Genomic DNA, 22,908 nt, shown 5'->3' with positions numbered 1-22,908 from the left:
GAATGGGCCCACCATGTCCAGCCCCCTAGCGGCAAAAGGCCAAGTGAGGGGGATGGTCTTGAGTGCAGAAGCTGGCAGATGTTGCTTGGAGCTGAACTTTTGGCACCCCTTGCAATGCTTGACCAAGTCTTTGGCGTCTTCCAAAGCAGACAGCTAGAAGAAACCATGGCAGAAAGCTTTCGCAACAAGTGATCTTGAGGCCACGTGGTGGCCGCATTCGCCTTGATGGATATCTTTGAGGATTGCCATGCCTTTCTCTGGCTCCACACAACACTGGAAGACTCCAGTCACACTGCGCCTGATAACCTCTCTATTTTCTATCGTGTAGCACTACAAGAAAAAGACACATCCGTGACATTTTGGGCCGAACCAAAAAAAATCCTGTCATACATATGACACTTCTATGACGATAATTGTGACAAAACCCGGTATCATCATAGATGTGGTGGGATCCTACTTCTATGACAAAAAATCATGACAGAAAATGGGCTTTTCCTCCTGGGCAGGCCGGAGACGCACCTGCATGACATCTCCTGTTTCCTCCATTTTGTGGTACACTAGGCCTTGTTTCCATCGCCTGTTCCGTCCAAGCTCTCCTGATGAACACGACGATGCATTCCGTTCCGACCCAGCCGGTTGGCTCCCCATGAACACAACGACGATGCTGTTTCTCCGTTCCGACCCAGCCATGTACACGAGCCCTGGCCGTACGTATGCGCGAGTAGGCGTTCGAGACCCCGCCCGTATGTACACATACGTGGCCGTATTTTCTTGCTTGCACACTGGCCGCTGTACATACGTGTACATGCTACGTGCGCGCCTCGACTACGACACGTGGGCGCCTCTACACTGACCAGTATATATGTATGTACACATTCGCGACTAGAATGACAACGCTACATACGCTTCGACCAGGTGGGTCCCAACTGTTAGGCACTTCCTTGCGTGCGAAGATGTAGCTGGTGGGTCCCAGCAGTCCGGGGGGCAAATCGGTTTTTTTTCTTTTGCCCAGACGCATTTCCTTGCGTGCGAAGGTGTAGCTGGTGGGTCCCAGCAGTCAGGGGGGAAACGTTTTTTCATGAAATACGGTGGCCCATCCAGTGGGTCCCTGCTGTCAGGTGGAGGAATTATTATTTTCTGCGTAATAAGGAGGCACTTCCTTGCTGCGGCCGTGGACCCAACTGTCAGCCTCTCCATGTACCGTCCACGTCCGATCGAAGTCGTTCTTTGACCACGTTGACCACGCCGCGCCGAGAGCACCAGGGCGATGGACAACGGCGAGGCTAGGAAGGGGACGACACGGAGCCGGGGAAGACGCGGCAGTGGATGCCCACGCTTAGAGGAGTATGAGGGTTCACTCATTCGGCTGCAGTGTGAGGCTGCCGTCGCTGCAGAATAACAGGGGGTGTCGGTGAGTAGAGGGATGGCCTGGCCAGCGGTGGGAGTAGTAGGGTGCGGTGAGGCCTCCGCGGCATCACACCCGGCCACGGGCGGCAGGAGCATGCGGCACGACCGGCGCTGCTTTGGGCGGCTGGAGCATGAAGACCAGAGGTTGAAGAAGCACTACTGCTGTTGGATGGACATCGTATGGGCACTGGAGCTAGAATCGTTCATATATTGACTAAAATTGACAAAGGCCTCCGTCCCAGTCAACTTAGTAGGCCCAAAAGTCAGCCTCCCACCAAGGTGGGTCCCAGCTAGCAGGGGGGTATTCAATTTTTTGTGCATAATAAGGAGGCACTTCCGGTGGGTCCGAGCTGACAGCGGGGAGAACATTTTTTTCTTGAAATACGGTGGCCCGTCCGGTGGGTCCCAGCAGTCAGGGGAAAATGTTTTTTTGGCGAAATACTGGTGGCCCGTCCGGTGGGTCCCTGCTGCCAGGTGGAGGAATAATTATTTTCTGCGTAACACTACAAAAAAATACACTTCCGTGATGATACGTGTTTGTCACAGTAGGTCGCGTTTTTTGTCATGCATGTACATCCATGACAAATTTATGACAGAGTCAAGATAGTCATACCTGTGCTGTCATAGAAGTGTTCCATGACATTACCAAAATTATCATCACGGAAGTGTCCACTTCCATGACGATAAATCGCGCGTCACAGAAGTGCTTTCGTCAAGGGTGACCGACATGTGGCATCCACCGTAACGGAACACCGTTAAGCCATCGGGTCGGGTTTTGGATCCGATAATCCGTTAACAGCCCCGACCAATGGGGATTTTCCACGTGTAAAATCATCATTGGTTGGAGGAAACATGTGTCGGCTCACCGTTGGGACAGATGTCATCCACTCATTGGACAGAAGGCGCCTAGGATACGTCGACACGTGGCACAGCCCAACAGAGGCCCATTCCTGTGGAAAGGTATCAACTTAAAGCGGAAAGGCTTGCTTCAGCTCAGCTCCGACTTGAAGTCAAAGATGCAATGAAGATGTCAGAGGACTGCCGTGCGCAACATCATGCCTTAAATCTAGTGTTGATGCATCTATCATTGACACAACTGAGGTCTACTCAGCTTCTTCAGCTGTTTGGGGGGCCCAACCTTGCCAGGCCTAGTGCCTTCTGAAGTGCTCTCGGTTTTGTATATTCTTTTGTCGGCGTGTTTATTTGCACTGGTGGCGAACTTTGATGCCTAGTGGATGTAATATGTGTGATAGCCGTGATAGCCTACCATAAGTTGCTTGCTTATTTATTTCCTTGTTATCTTGTTTATTTGTTTGCTTGTAGTCATTGCAGTTCTTTTTCCGCGGTTTGCTAGTGGCTGCAATAACCTATTTTTTAAAACTAGGCCACAATAACCATGGGCTAATATTTACTGTAGTGACACTGGGCCTCCTACGGGCCGTAGAAACAGTGGGCCTCCTACGGGCCATAGAAATAGTGGGCCTTCTACGGGCCGTAGAAACAATGGGCCTTCTACGGGCCGTACAAACAATGGGCCTTCTACGGGTTGTATCATCAATGGGCCTTATACTGGCAGTATGATCGATTGGTCAAACATGGGCCAATAACAGGCCGCATTATGGCCGTAAACAGGCTAGAGTTGGAATCGTCCGTTCATGGGCCGACCATAACGGGCCATCGTTAATAGGCCATATTTCATGACGCTATGAAAACGGCCCAACGTGTTAACGGGCCACAAACGGGCCGACTGTAACCACGGGCTGAATTTGGCCCATAAGCAGAAAATGACAGTAACGGGCCGTAAGTAAATTAATGGTGGAAATGAGCCCAAGAATAAATGGGCTCTGAGAAGGCCGAAAGATAACATGGGCTGGAAACGGCCCAACGGAATAACAGGCCCATAATGGGTATAAAGTGATACACTGTTCATTACGGGCCAGTTTCACCACAGGCCGTTAATGGATTTAAAGTAATACACTATTCATTACGGGCCAGTTTCACCACGGGCCGTTAATAGGCCAAGAGTTACACAGGGTCTCATATGGGCCGAAAGACGTCATGGGCCATACATGGGCCAGAAGTGAAAACGGGCTGGAATCATATTGGGTGGCCCAGATGACGCTACTGGGCCTAATTCGGATAGGATGTAATGGGCCTTGGGTTAGCGGGCTGTAAATGGGCTATATGCAAACAAGTCGTTAACAGGCTTTACATGGGCCGGCCCGCCACCTTTTGACCAAGTCAAACGGGCCGGCTGAAGAAGTCGAACTGATTGAGGCAGCGACTGCACAGAGGTTGTCTCACACCTGCTGGTGAGTAGCTTCAACTCATTGTTTTCATCAAGACAGGACCTTTGGGTCATCTTGCTGTCCTCAAGATGGTTTGGCTCACTATCTTCCCTAAAGTTCTGCCTGGCGTAAGAGATACGACTCTGAAAGAGAAACAAGGAGACACGTAACAGGTTTCACAATTATATAAGCAAATAAATGGATCTGTTCTGCATAAGGAACATGTTTTTACAACTACAATTTGAAACTGGTAGTTGTTGCAAACATCCAATCAGATGTAAACAGCAAAGCAAACAGCAGTGGAGGCAATGATGCCTATCCAAATCTATACTAGAACAAAGTTTGAAGGCTTGAGAAGGATGAACTTACATTACATGTTAACACGGGCTGGACAAAGCCCTTCTCCATGTTGATGGAAGGATAATTCAATAAATTCCCCAAAGAAATTTCTTTATAAGCGTTTCCATTATTCTACATTTTGCAAAGAGTAAATATAGATCAAATAATATTGGAAGAAACAGAGGATAATGAAGCTCAGGTGCAGACTGATGATACATAATCAAATAGCAATTAATTAAGTACATCATTACAAGGCAAAAGGGAGAGAGGTACTAACAAGAGCAATGCAGAGCCCATTATTGTTTTGAGATCGTATGATCCTTTGAGCAAGGAGATTCATCTGAAATTAGTTTTCATACAAGAGAGAAGGTAAGGCACAAGCAGAAATTTAGGAGTTCAAATTTTGAATTGATATCATAGACAGTACCTGACGCTGGGCTCCCAGCAGTTCTAATAGGGGTTTGGCCACTGGAGTAGGGGTAAAGTGTGGTATAGTTGGGCCTGTGTTTTCTGTGGCTGCTGATCTATCTGATTTAACAGGTACCACTACCTTTTCCAAATACCTAGTTTGTACTCCTTGAGGATCTGCACTCACCCTCTTCCTTTTGGACATCTATCACGAAAGAACAACATTTGACTGGAAAAACATAGTGTGACGACACATAGAATAGGTACAGAAAATGGATAGTTATGGCATATACTCATATACGATGCTTAAACTAAGCAGATGGTGTAACAAAGTAGAAGAAATGCAATAGGTTAGATGCAAAATATGTGCGACCAATACAACTTTGCAAAGTTAGAGCAAGCACCTTGATGGGTGAATAAGATAGGCCATCCTCCACCATGCCAAGTTTGTTAGCAAGTGGATCATTCCGCAATATTCCTCTCGTGCGCCCATTCTCATATTCATTTTGATAATGTTCAATATCTGACTGCATGAAAACATAAAAACAAGTGAGATTTTCTTTGTAATGCAGAAGTGATTCTAATCCAATACTGCCTCCCTGTAAACCCCTTTGTGCTATCTCTGCAATTCTTTTATAAAATGCCATGCATGCTGTAATTTGTTATGTGCATTAATATAATGTGGCCTACTCCTCAAAATATGAGAGCTCCAGAAGTGATGACACTTCACAGATCATAGCTTCAACATATAGTAAAGAAGAACAAGTCGACCTGACCTGACAGATTCAAAATATACTAAGAGAGAACAACTCGACCTGACCAGTCGACCGCAAGAGAAGAGTATCATCTTAAAGAAGAGCAGAAGAGCAAGCAGGTTGAAGATATTACAAGTGTTTCATTACAATGTCGGTTGGCCACCCATGATGAACCAGAGCATACAGAGAAATACTATTATTTCCGGTCTCTCCATATGTGGCTCACATGCATTTCGAAACTAAAGTAGGAACATTTAGCTAACCAATTAAACATCTCTCAGTTTTATTAATATCGGCAATAATATCAGATATGAATTTGTACAACTAAGCTTGTTTAGCTCGATGGGTGGAGCAGTGCTATTACGACACGAACCACGTAGGCTGATTGTGGTCATCATAAAATGGGGAAAACATAAGCATGATCAGTACAGTGTTGATCGTGGCAGTGGGATGACAGATCTGAAGCTGCAAACCGCGCAAAGGGTAGTTAGCAACCAATGTTTGCTTTGAAATAACAACTAAGATTTGGTATGGACAAGAAAGTACGGTCAACAAGTGACAAAGAAATGCAATTATGCTGTCTCTCTATATGTCGCGACATGCATTTGGAAACTCAAGTGGGACCTTTAGCTAACCAATTAAATGTGTCGGTTAACTAATATCAGTATCATATCACAATCATATTTGAACAACTAAGCTTTCGAATTCTGAGTGTTGTGTTGTTTAGCTTGAAGGGTGGAGTAATGCTAGTACGACAAAAAGCACCTACGGAGATCATAGTAGAGTAGATAAAAGGGGAAAACCATAAGCATCAAGAGAAAAATCAGGAAAGTGGAACTAGCTGGACCAGTGGGTGGCGCACATGCTTTTCGAAACGAATATAGGAACATTAGGTGACCAATTAAACATTCTCTGTTTTAGTGATATGAGCATCATATCAGATTCGTATTTGAACATGTAAGCTTTGGGTTGAGGTCTTGAGGAGCAGTGCTAGCACGACACGGAGCACCTACAATGATGGTAGTGAATATAAAGGGGGGAAACCATAAGCTTTACGAGTATAGTGCCCGTGCCATGGCAGATCTGAAGGTGAAAACCGGACAAAGCTACTTCGCAACCAATGTTTGCTTTCAACTAGCCACTACGATTTGGTACGAACAAGAAAAGTACAGTAAACAAATTACGATCTATTTTCCGGGTGAGATCAATAACTTAAGCACATAAGGAAGAGTACCACCTCTCTTGCGACGCCGTGTAGGCCTATGCTGATACGTTGAGGGTGCTGCGGGTGCGATGGCTGTCGACAGCGGGGAAGAAGACTTTAGATGGAAGACGGCCGGGTCGGGGGATATATCCTGTTGCCGTGGACGAGGTGGTCGTAGGAGCGGCAACGGCAAGGTGGACGACGGTGCTAATGAAGCGAGAGGAGGCGATGAAAGGATCCTGGTCCAGCGCCGTGGATGAGAGACGTCCATCTCTTGCAGTGGACGATGGGGTAGGGGTAGCGGCTCCAGCAAGGTGGAGGATGGGGTGGCAGACGAAGGAGGTTGGCCGCAATGCGGAGGTTGTCGTGCCGCCGACGGTGTATGAATGGGGAAATGGAGGGGGGGGGCAATCTCAAACTTTGGGACGCGCTTCTCTGAACTGGGGGAAAGTTACGAACTTATCCCCCGTTTAAAATTTCAGACATCGCGTCGGTTGGGGATAGGACGGTAATCTCGCATCTCCCAAATATTTGCCGGTAACTATTTCGGGCGAGGAGAGGGTGTTTTGCCGCCCACGGTTGGCGCCCATGGTGTATGAACGGGGTGGACAGGTAGGGCAGTTGTGTTACGTCTGATGGAAGTTACACATCTGCCCCTATTTAAAATATTAGCCTACATCGATTTCGAACGAGGAGAGTTTGTTTTGCCGCCCATCGTGTATGAATGGGGAAATGGAGGAAGAGACACATGTCTTTCGGACGAGCTTGAATCAAATGTGTTTTTCCGCCCACGTTTGGCGCCCACCGTGTCTTAATGGGCTCAAAGGCCGTCGTGTCACGTCTGATTGAAGTTACTAGTCTACCCCTATCGACAGCAGTGTAAATCCGGTTGATAAGGATGTCAAGTGTCAGGGGTAGACAATAATTTCCATCTTGCAAACACTTGCTTCGGGCAGCCCACAAATTATAGTGGGTGTTTAGCCGCTTCCTTCAAAACTTGGGAGAATTAGCATTCACGTTGCCCTAGGACCTGGCAAACTAAATTCAAATCCAGTTTGTATTCGATTACGAATATCCATAGATAATTATACGTTTTGTTATTTATTTCTTCAAAACCACAACAAAGATTTATTCCACCTTTATCTATGATTATGATTTAGAAATACCATGATCTTCGAATTCAGTAGGTTGGATACACTCTGATGCAAACGTATATTTCATCCAATACAATATGCTCACACGAAAAACAGTTCACCTTATGTCAATCATACAAGTACTGAGGATTACCTCGCCTAAAAAATTTGGATCATTACAACACATGGACAACATGGAATTCCAGATAACATAGGGGGTCTTGCAACATAATCCATTCAGAGACATGACACAACATGCAAGTACAATAATCTAATGACAATTTCAACTAGTATCTAAAGAAGAACCGGGATTACCTTGGGCTTCAGATAGCAGAAACAACAGGACCTCCTCCATCTTCAAATGCAACATTCTTACTTCCTCCAATTCTTGGGTTGCTTGCATAATGTGTGCCGCTAATTCCATAATTTCCAGCCTCAAGATAAAGATTACCTCATTCATGGCAGCCACACCATCTCTTTCTGCCTCTAGTAGAGCCTCAAGCACTATAATATTTGTGCTCAGACTGCTCTCCGGCGGTGTTGCCTCTGAACTGCTACCATCTGGTAACATGGATGGCGCACTGCTTCCACAAATAGATTCTGGGGTTGTACATTGTGTCCTAGTGTGAACGGCATCCTGAAAGGTTTCCGCTGGACATAAGTAAGGGATAGTTATCGTATGATCCAGGCAGTAAACTTACATGGTAAACAACGGACGAATTATTGCCGAGCATGGCAAACTATATTTAAATGGTTTGAAGTAGCATTAGCCGAAAAGAAAATAAAATGGTAAGATGAAAGTTGCCAAGGCATCTAAGCAATTGAAATAATCTGAGAAAGCACTTAACAGTGTGGCCTCATATAAACTACGAGGACAGTCTTGTGATGAAGTTGAGAGGAAAAGTTAAGGACTCAAATGAAATAGGCATGCATTTCTTTACGATAGTACAGCAGGCACTGCTGACATATTGGCCAACTCAGGTATAACATAACAACAAACAAGGGTTCGAATCAAGCAATACAGCAAAGCAGACAACTGAACTATTTGTAATTCGGTAGGATTACACGTTGAGGGCACAAGCCAAGAAAGCAGCCCACTCGCATTACATTTAACATGTACTAAGACACAATGGCTTAACATATGTTGCTATGAAGCCTAGCTGCTGTTGCAATGTTCTTTGAAGATATCGTCAGCATCTTGTGGTTGCAAATCTAGTTGTTGTAGTTTATTATGCACCATCTATTGAGGTAAAATTAATTTTAATCGCATGCACTGGTCCGAATTGATCATCAATGGTTCATCTAAACTAATGAAAGAAGGGTGTGTGCATAAACAACAATATATCTGCTTCCCTCTATTTTTATGCTTGTTTGAGGTGCCAACACCAAAAGAACAAATATTTTGCTTGATGGGGTTGGCAGCTCCATAATTAATAGAAGCATCAAAATAGTCATGCAACTTGGGAAGATCAAGAACACACAAACAAGTAATGAACAGAGGCTCAGAGCAGTGATGTATAGCTAGCATCAGAAAATGTAGGGTAAAACGAACAAAAAGCAGCGGAACCACATGCTAGTTTGCTGATGTGTAATTAAGCATAGAGAACATTAAGCAGTCTGATGGAACCAACAGGTGGCATCAGAACAAAACTAAATCATATTAACTATATGTGCACTGGTATGTAATTTAACACATGTAACATGTTCACTGCCAGAAGTATGGCCCTACAGGTGCGAGCAGAATAACACGTCTCATGAAAAACTAAATGATGCCCTGAAGAAATTCAAAGGTGCGGTGCTTATGCTAGGAAAGTGAACGTAGGTGCTGGCCGTTGGATAATAGTACCTGATTCTTGGCGGCATATGGGTATCGTTGTCATACTTGATAGCTAAGGATCGTCGATGGTGCTCGTGTAGCGGTTGAGTTTGGGACGGTTGTCGCCGTTGCTGAAGCTGCTCCGGTGCTACGGTTGCGGCGCCTGTGGACATACAAGAAAGCTCATCTGTGGTAAGTGAACAGTTGCACGATAAAGAGAAAAACCGAAGGAGTACAAATCGAAACAACCTGATGAGGCTGCGGCGTCGATAAAGCAGGGCCGGTGGAGTTGAATATGGCGTCCGTGGAGCAGGTCCGGTGCAGTGGACGAAGGCTTCGGCGGGCGTGTTGTATAGTGCTTTCGGTGAGGCAGATCTGTTGCGTCGGACGAGGGCTTGTATGAAGGGCCAGCGAAGGGGCGGACGAGGGAGTCAGTGAAGGGCCTATGCTATGGTGGAGGGCGCCGGTTAAGCAGATCCGGTGCGGTGGACCATGATGGCGGTCAAGGAGATCTGGAACGATGGACAAGCCAGTCGCTGAAGCAGCTCCAGTGAAGTGGTGAGTTGGCAGTTGGGGGTTCCAAGGTGCGGAAGGTAGATCCAACGGGGTGTGAGGTCCACCGCTGCGGCGGAGGACTAGATTCGGCGGCTTGCCATGGTTGGGGAGGGGTCAGGGAGGGAAATGGGAGGGGCTCTGGGGAAGAATGTTGGGGGTAAAGAGGGGAAAATAGTGGAGTTACCAAAGCAGCCCTTTTCCGTTCATGTGGCAGGGGTAAAACAGGAATTCGCAGGGCTAAACTTTCGGGCGCGTGATATTTCGATGTGAGCGAGAAGTTTGAAAGCTTTGGGCGCCTAAAATTATAAGTATTCTGCTCTCGTACAGCTGACTATGATATCATGCCCGACAATTTGTTTGTTTTGCACGCAAAAAAATGTGCAAGTTTTGAAAATCAATGTCTCCAAGTCGAAACTTAGATTGTCCATTCAATTCAAATATGGATCATTGAGCTACTACAAGCAAATACCATCATACGGTCCAATTCAAATGAAATTCCAAATGTGTTAATCCTAAATATGATGACAAAAGCAAAAATGTGTATGTGTATGAATAAAGTGGATGATTATAAAGTTTGAACATGCCCGTATGTGTATATCTCTAGGTTTGATATATGAATTTGAAATCACGAAATCCCGGCTTAAAAAATGTACCTCCATTTAAATGAATTACAAAAGCTAATGATGGAGTCGAATTACAAAATTCCAATCTTAGGTTTGTAATTCTGGTACATCAAGGTATATCACGCATGCTCAAAAGTATCTTTATCTCATAGTACAAACTATGAAACAAATGGATCAACCATGAGTGCACAATATCTCAATTACGCTAAAGTCCCTCAAATATAGACACCTCACTCTTTATCTGAAGTCAACCCCGCCCCCCCCACCACCACACACACACACACATAGAGAAGTCGTTCTCTCCCCCAAACACCAACACACGAGCACATTAACACCCCTCTCTCTTGTAAAGTCCAGATCCCAACATAGGTCTCTATCACTTTGTCTCTCCGGCATGCACACATCTCGTCCCTCACTCTCTAAGTCTCCCGCTATATCTCTTACCCAAGCACGTGCACTATGTAGAGTGTATATTTCCCATACACACAAAATGTCACCCCCAAATGTCTATCTCCCTAGTTATGTGGTTCTCGCGCACTCACCTCACACACCACCCCCACTGCAAACAAGCACACTTTGTCTCCTTGTGCACCACTCTCCTCTTTCTATCTCTCCCACATGCGGACCCGCCCCGGCTCCTTCCCTGCATACATACATGTCGTGACTATTTGCATGGCCCCCTAATGTATAATCGTTCTCGATTTCGCACATTGTTCTCTACACCATCTATTCTAGATCTCTCACGAAGTCCCTATCACACACACGATGACTCGCTTCCCTTGCGTCTCCGTTCATAGGCTAATTTCAGACAACATCAACATTGTCTCCCTATCTATACGCCATTTATGGACACAAACGACCCCTCTCGCCCCCTCTCTTCCTCTCTCTCTATCTCCGTCGCTAGCTCTCTCTCTTTCTCTTGCTCTCACACCCCTCTCCCACACACACACTCGATGTCTCTTCCAAATAGTCTGCTCCCCCAGCCCGCACCCGTGCTATCCCACTACTACACATGTCACACCATTCCCCCTTCCCTTATACTAGGTTTACATCATCAGTGGTCTCTCTACTCCACGTACACTCTCTCCCTCTCACACACAAACGCGTGCACAAACACACACAAACACGCACAAACACCCATTTATCTGGATCCTCATCTCTCCCCATGTCCGCATGTGTATCTCACACACTCACTCTCTAATTATGTATATGTGTCTCCATGTTACACAACACAAAGCCCCATGTACATGTCTCTCTCTATCCTCCACACACATAGACACAAAAAATCTGTTATCATTGCCTCAGTCTCTAACATATCACACATGCACTCTCTCTCTCTCTCTCTCTCTCTCTCTCTCTCGCAAACACGCTCATCAAGGGTTTCCCCATGAATAACTTACCATCTATTCATCAATAGTCGTGGCAGTACGGCGAACACGAGACGTGAAAAAGAATAAATCTACACGTGCTTAGACCACCTAGTATGACTACTAGGACTAGAGCAAGCCAAAAAGCGCGTCGCCATCACCCCCTCCTTGTCGGCGACGGGAAAATCTTTGTTTTACACAGTCGAGAAGTCATTGTGCTAAGGCCCCACATGCCGAGGCGTTGAATAGAATGTAGATGCTAGTTTACAGAAGCAAGTATCGATAATACGTTTGTATCTCCATACTTATATTTCTTCTCTTATAAAAAACCGAGGTGGTGATGATGGTACGTGTGCCATCTTGCAATATAGACCGTCCGATCTATATCTGACGGATGGAAATTAAACTAAAAGATACCTGCACCCCTCTCCACATTTGCAGACAAGGCCTTCCCTCGTTCATCCCTATCTCCAACAAACCTCATTGTTGAGCAATTAAGAAAGGAAGCCTCTGGAACAAACTGGCCTGGTGGCTGCTGCCGGCGTCGTCAATCCCCATGCCTCCGCTCAGTCCGACCACCAACCACCACCACACCCCACTCCTCTTCACCTTACCTCATATTTCTTGAGATATCATTAGTTTTTACACATGGGATTACTCCCGCAAGGGTCAATCACAACAAGTGTTTTATAAAAAAATGCATCTTGATGTTCCGTGCAATGCACGGATCTTGCTAGTACTCCTACACAAGACTAAGTTGGTGATGCTGGTGTGTCTGCCATCCGTTGTTTCTGACCATTAGATCTACATCTAACAATTGTGAGGTAAGTTGTTGCCTTTTCTCACCAACATCCCACTTGTCTACCAATTTGCAGAAAAACCCATAATTAGTATCTTAAAACCAACCACATCCCTCCCTGACCTCACCAAAGCAGCCCAAGGAATATATTCTAATTGAAACATATGTATATCAAAATTAGAGTGTTTTGTACCAAGTTTGTGAATAAGTATTATTCTAATTATGATTCGTTGCAATGGACATGAACATTGCTAGTATTTCCAACCATGCATTTTTTCCTAGTATTCCATAGTTTCGAGTTTTCCATCAAGATATTAGTCACTCATGGTTGATATTTACTTTCAATCATGTACACATATGCACTATGTAACTAGCCTTTCTTATTGGCTTCCAAAGCTTAACTTTCACTCCTACTTACAATATGTAGAGTATTTAACAAAAAAACAACCACTTTCAACCAGCCCTAGGAAGAATCTGTTGTACAAAAAATAGCAAAAACATACCCAAAATTTCTTAATCCACGCCAAAAACTACTACCTAGTACTCCTACCGATTAGGTTCGTTTAAACCCATTTATGACAGGGTTGGCCCACACGTCCGTGCCAACGAGACAGCTTAAACCAACACATTTTGTTTGACCGTTGACACGAGGGACCCACGTCTGACCTTCTATCCTGTTATTCCCCCTCAAATCATTATTTTTCCTGAACATTACTTCAAACAGTACTCATGCGTGTTCGTCGGTGGCACCGGTGATGAGCGAGTTGGTCGCCGCTCCGCCGGACGGGCCGGGCGCCGCGCTGGCCTCCGCACGGGTTGACAGGCTGGCCCGAGCGTGACTCACGACCGTGCAAGCCGCTGCGCTGGCCTTCGCTCGAGCCAGATGGCTGGCCTGAGCGCGGCGCGCGCGAGCAAGCCGCCGCGCTGCCATACCAATCTAGCTAGCAAACCTTGCAGACAAGAAGCTGGACAGAGCTATCTTGGCTAGCTAGTGGCCGCGAGCGCCGGACGGAGCTGGAATCCGGGCTGGCGCAACATGGGCTCCGCACCGCCGGCGGTTTTGACCTCACCTTCTGCCGGTGGCGGTAGCTGCGTCCCATGGCCGAGGATGACTAGGTGGACGGGCCGGAGGTAGGAGGTCACTCGAGGATTTTTGTTGGTAAGAGCATGTACAATGGTTGATAAGGTAGTCTTATCTTTAAGTCTGCCACGTATGCAAGTGGTAGTAGTTTCTTGGCATTTTAGTGGTTTCTTGCATTATTAGGGGTTTCTTGTAAGGAACAATGTACGTACTACTAGCGACAAAAGGCGATTCTAGGTTGCGTTGTACTCCAACGAGTACTACTAGTGGTCGCGGGAGTGTATACCTCGTTTTGTGGGTTCGATTCCGGCCGAACGCACGACGACCTTTTTTTTAGAAATAGTACTACTTCACTTTGTTGCGAGCCATATTTTACACAGGTAGTTTGAGTTTTGAAGTCGAACAGACGTGCGGCCCCACAATCTGGGTGCACTGGACAGCCTAGCCACGTGAACGGGGTTTCCTTCCCAGCATCCCGTGGCTCGCATGCTCGCCCTAGCTGCACCTTGCTTGCAGCTTCCTCATCAGCTAGTAGCATATTTAAACTAGCGCCTACCAATTAAGCCCGAGGAGCCGGAAAAGCCTGACGGGGCATTAGGAACTGTGCAATATGGATCCGTACATAAAGTGCTCTACTACTACTCTGTAGCTTGTGGCGTTGCACGCATGGACTTCACTCCATTATCGGCTCTACTATAAAAGAAATTCCTCTTGACGTGTTTTTTTAAACGGAGGCAAAAGCTTTGCTTCATCTCATTCATAAAGAAGGAACTACTAACAAAGTTCGACGAGATCCATTACACCTCCACAAATGGAAGCGAAAAACCTAGTCTCGCTGTATCAAATAACTCAAATGTTCTGCCCCTGCAGTAACTGTCGCTGATAAACAGGCTGCTAGTGTGTGCGTGAGAGGAGCGGCTGAGTAGGCCAGCTACTCCTACGTGAGAGGAGCGGCTGAATATAGCATCGAGAGTACCCACTAGGCCACTACGCAGGTGTACTTCCCCTGCATTGATAGTACATCGGTGGTCCTAGAGAACAGTAGTACCCTCCACTTCCAACTGTAGCTCCTTGGCCCCGAGATTCAAGAGTTCAAAATTGGTGCACTATACTAGACTAGACTAGAAGTACAGTACATCGCACTACTAGTTGAGAAAAGTAGTACTGGTACTGCTACAGTACAAGTACGTACTCCTCCGTCACATAATGTAAGATGTTTTTGACACTAGTTGGCGTGTACAAAAAATGGCAAAAACATACCCAAAATTTCTTAATCCACGCCAAAAACTACTATAAAGTGCCAAAAAATTCTTACTAGTGCTATTATTTACAGTATAATGCAATCCCATAACATTCCATAATGCTAGTACTAGTACTACCTCCGTCCGGGTTTATTAGTCCTTATTGTATTTTGTGCCAAATTTTGACCATAGATTAAACTAACAAAATGTTCACGCATGTCACCAAACATTATATTTTTGAAAACTATATTCAAATACGAATCCAATGAGATATTTTTTCTTGACATGCATTAATATTTTGTTAGTTAAATCTTTAGTCAAAATTTGGCACAAACAACAAAGGGGACCTATAAACCAGGATGGAGGTAGTAGTAAATAATAGCCTCACCCCTTCGCCGAGGAACGATTTACAGTTGGAAGGGACGAGGCCCTGCGGTTAATACACTCTTATCTCCTCCTCGCCAGTTCCCCTCCCCCTGAAGAGAAGGCAGTTCGTCGCTGCTCCCATGGATTCGCCAGGCGGTTCTCCTCCTTGTCGGGGCTGGGAGACCTTGGACGACGATCCTCTGGGAGAAATCGCACGCCGCTCCGACGTCCTCACCGCTGCAAGACTCGGTGCTTCCTGCACCAACTTTTTCAAGACACTGCTTAAACAGGCTTGGGAAAAGGCCATGCTTGTTGGTCTTCCATTCGTCCTCGAGGAGAAGGTTCTTCTATGGGACAATCCTTCGAACGGTCCACCACTCCCTGGCCATTGTTGCATGTTGACTCTGCTAGAGTTGACGACGTTGAGAGGTAGTCGGATTTTGTCCGATGAGCAGGTCAGTAATGGAGTTTCATCATGTAGTACTTAGTTATTCCATTTCCATCCCGTAATTTCTCCGCTGCCCACCGTCTTATATATAGGTCTGGTTTGGTGCCAACGAAGATTGGCTTGCATACCTCCGGTCGGATACCACCATCATTTTGCACAACATCCACAACAGTGCGGCCGTTCCGGTGGACCCCTTCTCCACCATTGGGATCGGCCTTCCGGACTGGCTGGGATTGAATACGTATGATGATGCCTACATGAGATTGAAGAAGATAGCAATTGCGGACCCGCCGACAAAGCAACACGGCTACGGCGATTACTATCTCATCGCGGTGTTCGACATAAGGATTGCCATCAATGCAAGACGCAGTAATGGCAGAGGCTGGAGCATGTTGGCGATGGCAGATTTGTACCCCTACACGTTCGAAGACGCCATGCGCCATCTAGGCTGCATCTTCACGGTGACAAGCCAGGGGACTTGTTTCATCTGGTTGCCATCCTATGGTACAGGAGATTACAAACGGAATGCACAAACCATCATTTGCATCCCTAACGGCACTCCATTATTTTGCAGGGACCAGTCATCCCCCGATCAAAATAAGATCGCCGATCCTAGATGTGCATTTGCATCCACGATTCGGTCTAACCTGGAACCTTGTAGCTGACTTTGGCATATTGGGATCAACTATCTTAGCAGTCGTTACCCATGGTACCACTGATGTGCAACATGGTCACACAATCTACCACGATCGGACCGTCACCATCTACCCAGGTATTCCATTTTTTTACCCTCTCGCCTTCTCTTTCATTGTTGTACTAGTAGTATACTTAGTAGTACTAGTAGGAGTACTTTTTACCTTGGAGGACGCGTATAGCTAGCTAGGCCCTTGAAGACTTGAACCCACTAGCTGCCACCATTTTTGTTTTTCCATGTCTTACTATCTCATCCATGTAGCCAAGAGTGGCTATATATAATAAGCCGGTTATTTTACTTCCTCTATACCGGAGTAGTGCTATTTGCTGCACAGTATTACTGACCGCCATATTTGAGCACAACATTATTATGCATGGACCTTGACTATGTATGTCACCATGTGTCCAGATCTGGGATGCCGCGTGTACCAGATGAACGGCGCCGAGTTCGACCCCCGTGATGCTACGTGGGTGCCGAGGAACACTCTTGGAGAGTACTCGCTTTTCATCGGGGACAGCTACCCCATTGTGACGCGGATGCCACCTTCCGTGCACGACACGGAAGGCCTATCGTTCATGAAGCATGGTTGTCTCTTCATTGCGCACCGCCGGATGAACGACATGCTGGGACATGCTATCCCTGATTTATGCCGCTTCAGCTTGGACGAGTCTCCATCGTGTGGAACCGGACTAGAAAGCTGCGACAATGATTCCCGTTGCCCACTGCTATGGATATTGCCATCCATGAAGAACACCTGGGACTGGAACCTGGAGGAGGACATGCATGTAGCCCATCTATAACGTGTAAGTGGAGTACGGTATTTGTGAAGGGTAGCGCTGTGAATATATGTAGACTAGTCGTGCACAAATTTATCACATGAATTGGAGATGAACTTGTGTGGCATACTGGCATTTGTCCTTTAGAATTTATTACTAGTAAATGTGTTATGTGTACGTGCAACTTGTGTGGTTGTTGCACGGGCTCCAACACGCTCTTTGAGAAAAAAGGTGGCACAACTTTGGATATACGTGACGTGGCGGCATCATACAGTAGCATCGTTCGCTATAGTTGTAGTACACTCCTACTAGGATGACAACTCCTATAAAACCTTGCGCTTGGCTCTTTGCCTCTTCAGGAGGTTCAACAGTTCGTACTCATGTGAACCTTGCACTTGGCTCTTCGCCTCTTCGGAAGGTCCAACAATGATTATACTACAGTACAATATGCTTCTGGCAATCTGACACCGATTGAACTGCTGCACGTCCACCGCTAGGGCGAGGGCGAGGGCGAGGGAGAGGGAGAGGTAGGGAGAGGGAGAGGGTGCTGTAGTCAAAACCCTCTCCCCGTCCTGTGAACCACCGCGCGCGTGGGCGAGGGAGAGGCATAGTAAGCAAGCTTCTCCTCGTTCTGCGAGTTGACGGGACACAGAAAAGGAGTACTAGTACTAGTAGTAGTCCATACTGCATCCTTTCCGATTAATATGGCTTAATTTGAAACGAGAAAAATACACTGGCGGTCAACGTATGTAACAATACGCTCTTTACGGTCACTATATATAGTTTTGCGGCGATTATACGATCACTAGCTCATCGTAGAGCACCGTATTGCACCATACTGACCGGCCACATAGTCGACGTGGCACTTGTTGGGTTTCGTAGTAATTTCAAAAAATTTCCTACGCACACGCAAGATCATGTGATGCATAGCAACGAGAGGGGAGAGTGTTGTCTACATACCCTTGTAGACCGTAAGCGGAAGCGTTAGCACAACGCGGTTGATGTAGTCGTACGTCTTCACGGCCCGACCGATCAAGCACCGAAACTACGACACCTCCGAGTTCGAGCACACGTTCAGCTCGATGACGATCCCCGGACTCCGATCCAGCAAAGTGTCGGGGAAGAGTTTCGTCAGCACGACGGCGTGGTGACGATCTTGATGAACTACAGCAGCAGGGCTTCGCCTAAACTCCGCTACAGTATTATCGAGGAATATGGTGGCTGGGGCCGCCGCACACGGCTAAGGAATAGATCATGTGGTTCAACTTCTTGTGTCTTTGGTGCTAGCCCTGCCCCTCTATTTATATGTTGAGCCCCGGGGTCGAAACTTGGAGCAAAAGCCTCCTCAAAGTCGGTTTTGCCCGAAAGGCAAGAGTCCCACTCGGACTCCAGGACCAAACGCCACAATCCTTGGCATCTGGCCCAGACGCCATGGGCCTCGGCGTCTGGCCCAGGGCCAGACGCCAGGGTCTCCGGCGTTTGGCCCCCTGAACTCCGCAAAACTCCTTTTGCACCGATCTAAAGCCTCATGGGCTTGACCCCTTGGCCTAACCATATCATCCAATATATGAATCTTTACGTCTCGACCATTTCGAGACTCCTCGTCATGTCCCCAATCTCATCCGGGACTCCGAACTCCTTCGGTACATCAAAACATGTAAACTCATAATATAACTGTCATCGTAACCTTAAGCGTGCGGACCCTACGGGTTCGAGAACAATGTAGACATGACCGAGACACGTCTCCGGTCAATAACCAATAGCGGGACCTGGATGCCCATATTGGCTCCTACATATTCTACAAAGATCTTTATCGGTCAGACCGCATAACAACATACGTTGTTCCCTTTATCATCGGTATGTTACTTGCCCGAGATTCGATCGTCGGTATCCAATACCTAGTTCAATCTCGTTACCGGCAAGTCTCTTTACTCGTTCCGTAATACATCATCTCACAACTAACATATTAGTTGTAATGCTTGCAAGGCTTATGTGACGTGTATTACCGAGAGGGCCCAGAGATACCTCTCCGACAATCGGAGTGACAAATCCTAATCTCGAAATACGCCAACCCAACATCGACCATTGGAGACACCTGTAGTACTCCTTTATAATCACCCAGTTACGTTGTGACGTTTGGTAGCACCCAAAGTGTTCCTCAGGCAAACGGGAGTTGCATAATCTCATAGTCATAGGAACATGTATAAGTCATGAAGAAAGCAATAGCAACATACTAAATGATCAGGTGCTAAGCTAATGGAATGGGTCATGTCAATCAGATCATTCAACTAATGATGTGACCTCGTTAATCAAATAACAACTCATTGTTCATGGTCAAGAAACATAACCATCTTTGATTAACGAGCTAGTCAAGTAGAGGCATACTAGTGACACTCTGTTTGTCTATGTATTCACACATGTATTATGTTTCCGGTTAATACAATTCTAGCATGAATAATAAACATTTATCATGATATAAGGAAATAATAACTTTATTATTGCCTCTAGGGCATATTTCCTTCAGTCTCCCACTTGCACTAGAGTCAATAATCTAGTTCACATCGCCATGTGATTTAACAGCAATAGTTCACATCACCATGTGATTAACACCCATAGTTCACATTGCTATGTGACCAACACCCAAAGGGTTTACTAGATTCAGTAATCTAGTTCACATCGCTATGTGATTAACACCCAAGGATTACTAAGGTGTGATCATGTTTTGCTTGTGAGAGAATCTTAGTCAACGGGTCTGCCACATTCAGATCCTCATGTATTTTGCAAATTTCTATGTCAACAATGCTCTACATGGAGCTACTCTAGCTAATTGCTCCCACTTTCAATATGTATCTAGATCGAGAATTAGAGTCATCTAGATTAGTGTCAAACTTGCATCGGCATAACCCTTTACGACGAACCTTTTTCCATAATCGAGAAACATATCCTTATTCCACTAAGGACAATTTTGACCGCTCTCCAGTGATCTACTCCTAGATCACTATTGTACTCCCTTGCCAAACTCAGTGGTATGGCATACAATAGATCTGGTATACAGCATGGCATACTTTATAGAACCTATGACTGAGGCATAGGGAATGACTTTCATTCACTTTCTATTTTCTGCCGTGGTCGGGCTTTGAGTCTTACTCAACTTCACACCTTGCAACACAGGCAAGAACTCCTTCTTTGACTGTTCCATTTTGAACTATTTCAAAAATTTATCAAGGTATGTATTCATTGAAAAATCTTATCAAGCGTCTTCATCTATCTATATAGATCTTGATGCTCAATGTGTAAGCAGCTTCACCAAGGTCTTTCTTTGAAAAACTTTTCTTCAAGTATCCTTTCATGCTTTGCAGAATAATTCTACATTATTTCCGATCAACAATATGTCATTCACATATACTTATCAGAAATGTTGTAGTGCTCCCACTCACTTTCTTGTAAATACAGGCTTCACCGTAAGTCTGTACAAAAACTATATGCTTTGATCAACTTATCAAAGCGTATATTCCAACTCCGAGATTCTTGCACCAGTCCATAAATGGATCGCTGGATCTTGCACACTTTGTTAGCTCCCTTTGGATAGACAAAACCTTCCGGTTGCATCATATACAACTCTTCTTCCAGAAATCCATTCAGGAATGCAGTTTTGACATCCATCTGCCAAATTTCATAATCATAAAATGCGGCAATTGCTAACATGATTCGGACAGACTTTTAAGCATCGATACGAGTAAGAAAATCTCATCGTATTCAACACCTTGAACTTTGTCAAAAACCTTTTTCGACAAGTCTAGCTTTGTAGATAGTAACACTACTATCAATGTCCGTCTTCCTCTTGAAGATCCATTTATTCTTAATGACTCACCGATCATCGGGCAAGTCAATCAAAGTCTACACTTTGTTCTCATACATGGATCATATCTCAGATTTCATGGCCTCAAGCCATTTCGTGGAATCTGGGCTCATCATTGCTTCCTCATAGTTCGTAGGTTCATCATGGTCTAGTAACATGACTTCCAGAACATGATTACCGTACCACTCTGGTGCGGATCTTACTCTGGAAGACCTACGAGGTTTGGTAGTAACTTGATCTGAAGTTTGATGATCATCATCATTAACTTCCTCACTTATTGGTGTAGGAATCACTGGAACTGATTTCTGTGATGAACTACTTTCCAATAAGGGAGAAGGTATAATTACCTCATCAAGTTCTACTCTCCTCCCACTCACTTCTTTCGAGAGAAACTCCTTCTCTGGAAAGGATCCATTTTAGCAACGAATGTCTTGCCTTCGGATCTGTGATAGAAGGTGTACCCAACAATTTCCTTTGGGTATTCTATGAAGACGCACTTCTCCGATTTGGGTTTGAGCTTATCAGGATGAAACTTTTTCACATAAGCATCGCAGCCCCAAACTTTAAGAAACAACAGCTTAGGTTTACTGCTAAACCATAGTTCATACAGTGTCGTCTCAACGGATTTAGATGGTGCCCTATTTTAAAACGTGAATGCAGCTGTCTCTAATGCATAACCCCAAAACGATAGTGGTAAAGAGATATCATAGATCGCACCATATCAAATAAAGTGCGGTTACGACATTCGGACACACCATAACGATGTGGTGTTCCAGGTGGCGTGAGCTGTGAAACTATTCCACATTGTTTTAATTGAAGACCAAACTCATAACTCAAATATTTGTCTCCGCGATCAGATCGCAGAAACTTTATTTTCTTGTTACGATGATTTTTCCACTTCACTCTGAAATTCTTTGAACCTTTCAACTATTTCAGACTTATGTTTCATCAAGTAGATATACCCATATCTGCTCAAATCATCTTGTGAAGGTCAGAAAACAACGATGCTTGCCACGAGCATCAGCACTCATTGGATCGCATACATCGGTATGTATTATTTCCAATAAGTCAGTAGCTCGTTCCATTGTTCCGAAGAACGGAGTTTTAGTCATCTTGCCCAAAAGGCACAGTTCGCAAGCATCAAGTGATTCATAATCAAGTGATTCCAAAATTCCATCAGTATGGAGTTTCTTCATGCGCTTTACACCAATATGACCTAAACGGCAGTGCTACAAACAAGTTGCACTTATCATTATTAACTTTGCATCTTTTGGTTTCAATATTATGATTATGTGTATCACTACGATCGAGATCCAACAAACTATTTTCATTGGGTGTGTAACCATATAAGGTTCTATTCATGTAAACAGAACAACAATTTATTCTCTTACTTAAATGAATAATCGTATTACAATAAACATGATCAAATCATATTCATGCTCAACGCAAACACCAAATAACACTTATTTAGGTTCAACACTAATCCCGAAAGTATAGGGAGTGTGTGACGATGATCATATCAATCTTGGAACCACTTCCAACACACATCGTCACTTCACCCTTAACTAGTCTCTATTTATTCTGCAACTCCCGTTTCGAGTTACTAATCTTAGCAACTGAACTAGTATCAAATACTGAGGGTTTGCGATAAACACTAGTAAAGTACACATCAATAACATGTATATCAAATATACTTATGTTCACTTTGCCATCCTTCTTATCCGCCAATCACTTGGGGTAGATCCGCTT

This window comes from Triticum dicoccoides, chromosome 6B, assembly GCF_002162155.2.
Source record: "Triticum dicoccoides isolate Atlit2015 ecotype Zavitan chromosome 6B, WEW_v2.0, whole genome shotgun sequence".
NCBI lineage: Eukaryota > Viridiplantae > Streptophyta > Magnoliopsida > Poales > Poaceae > Triticum > Triticum dicoccoides.
This window is presented reverse-complemented; position numbering follows the sequence as displayed.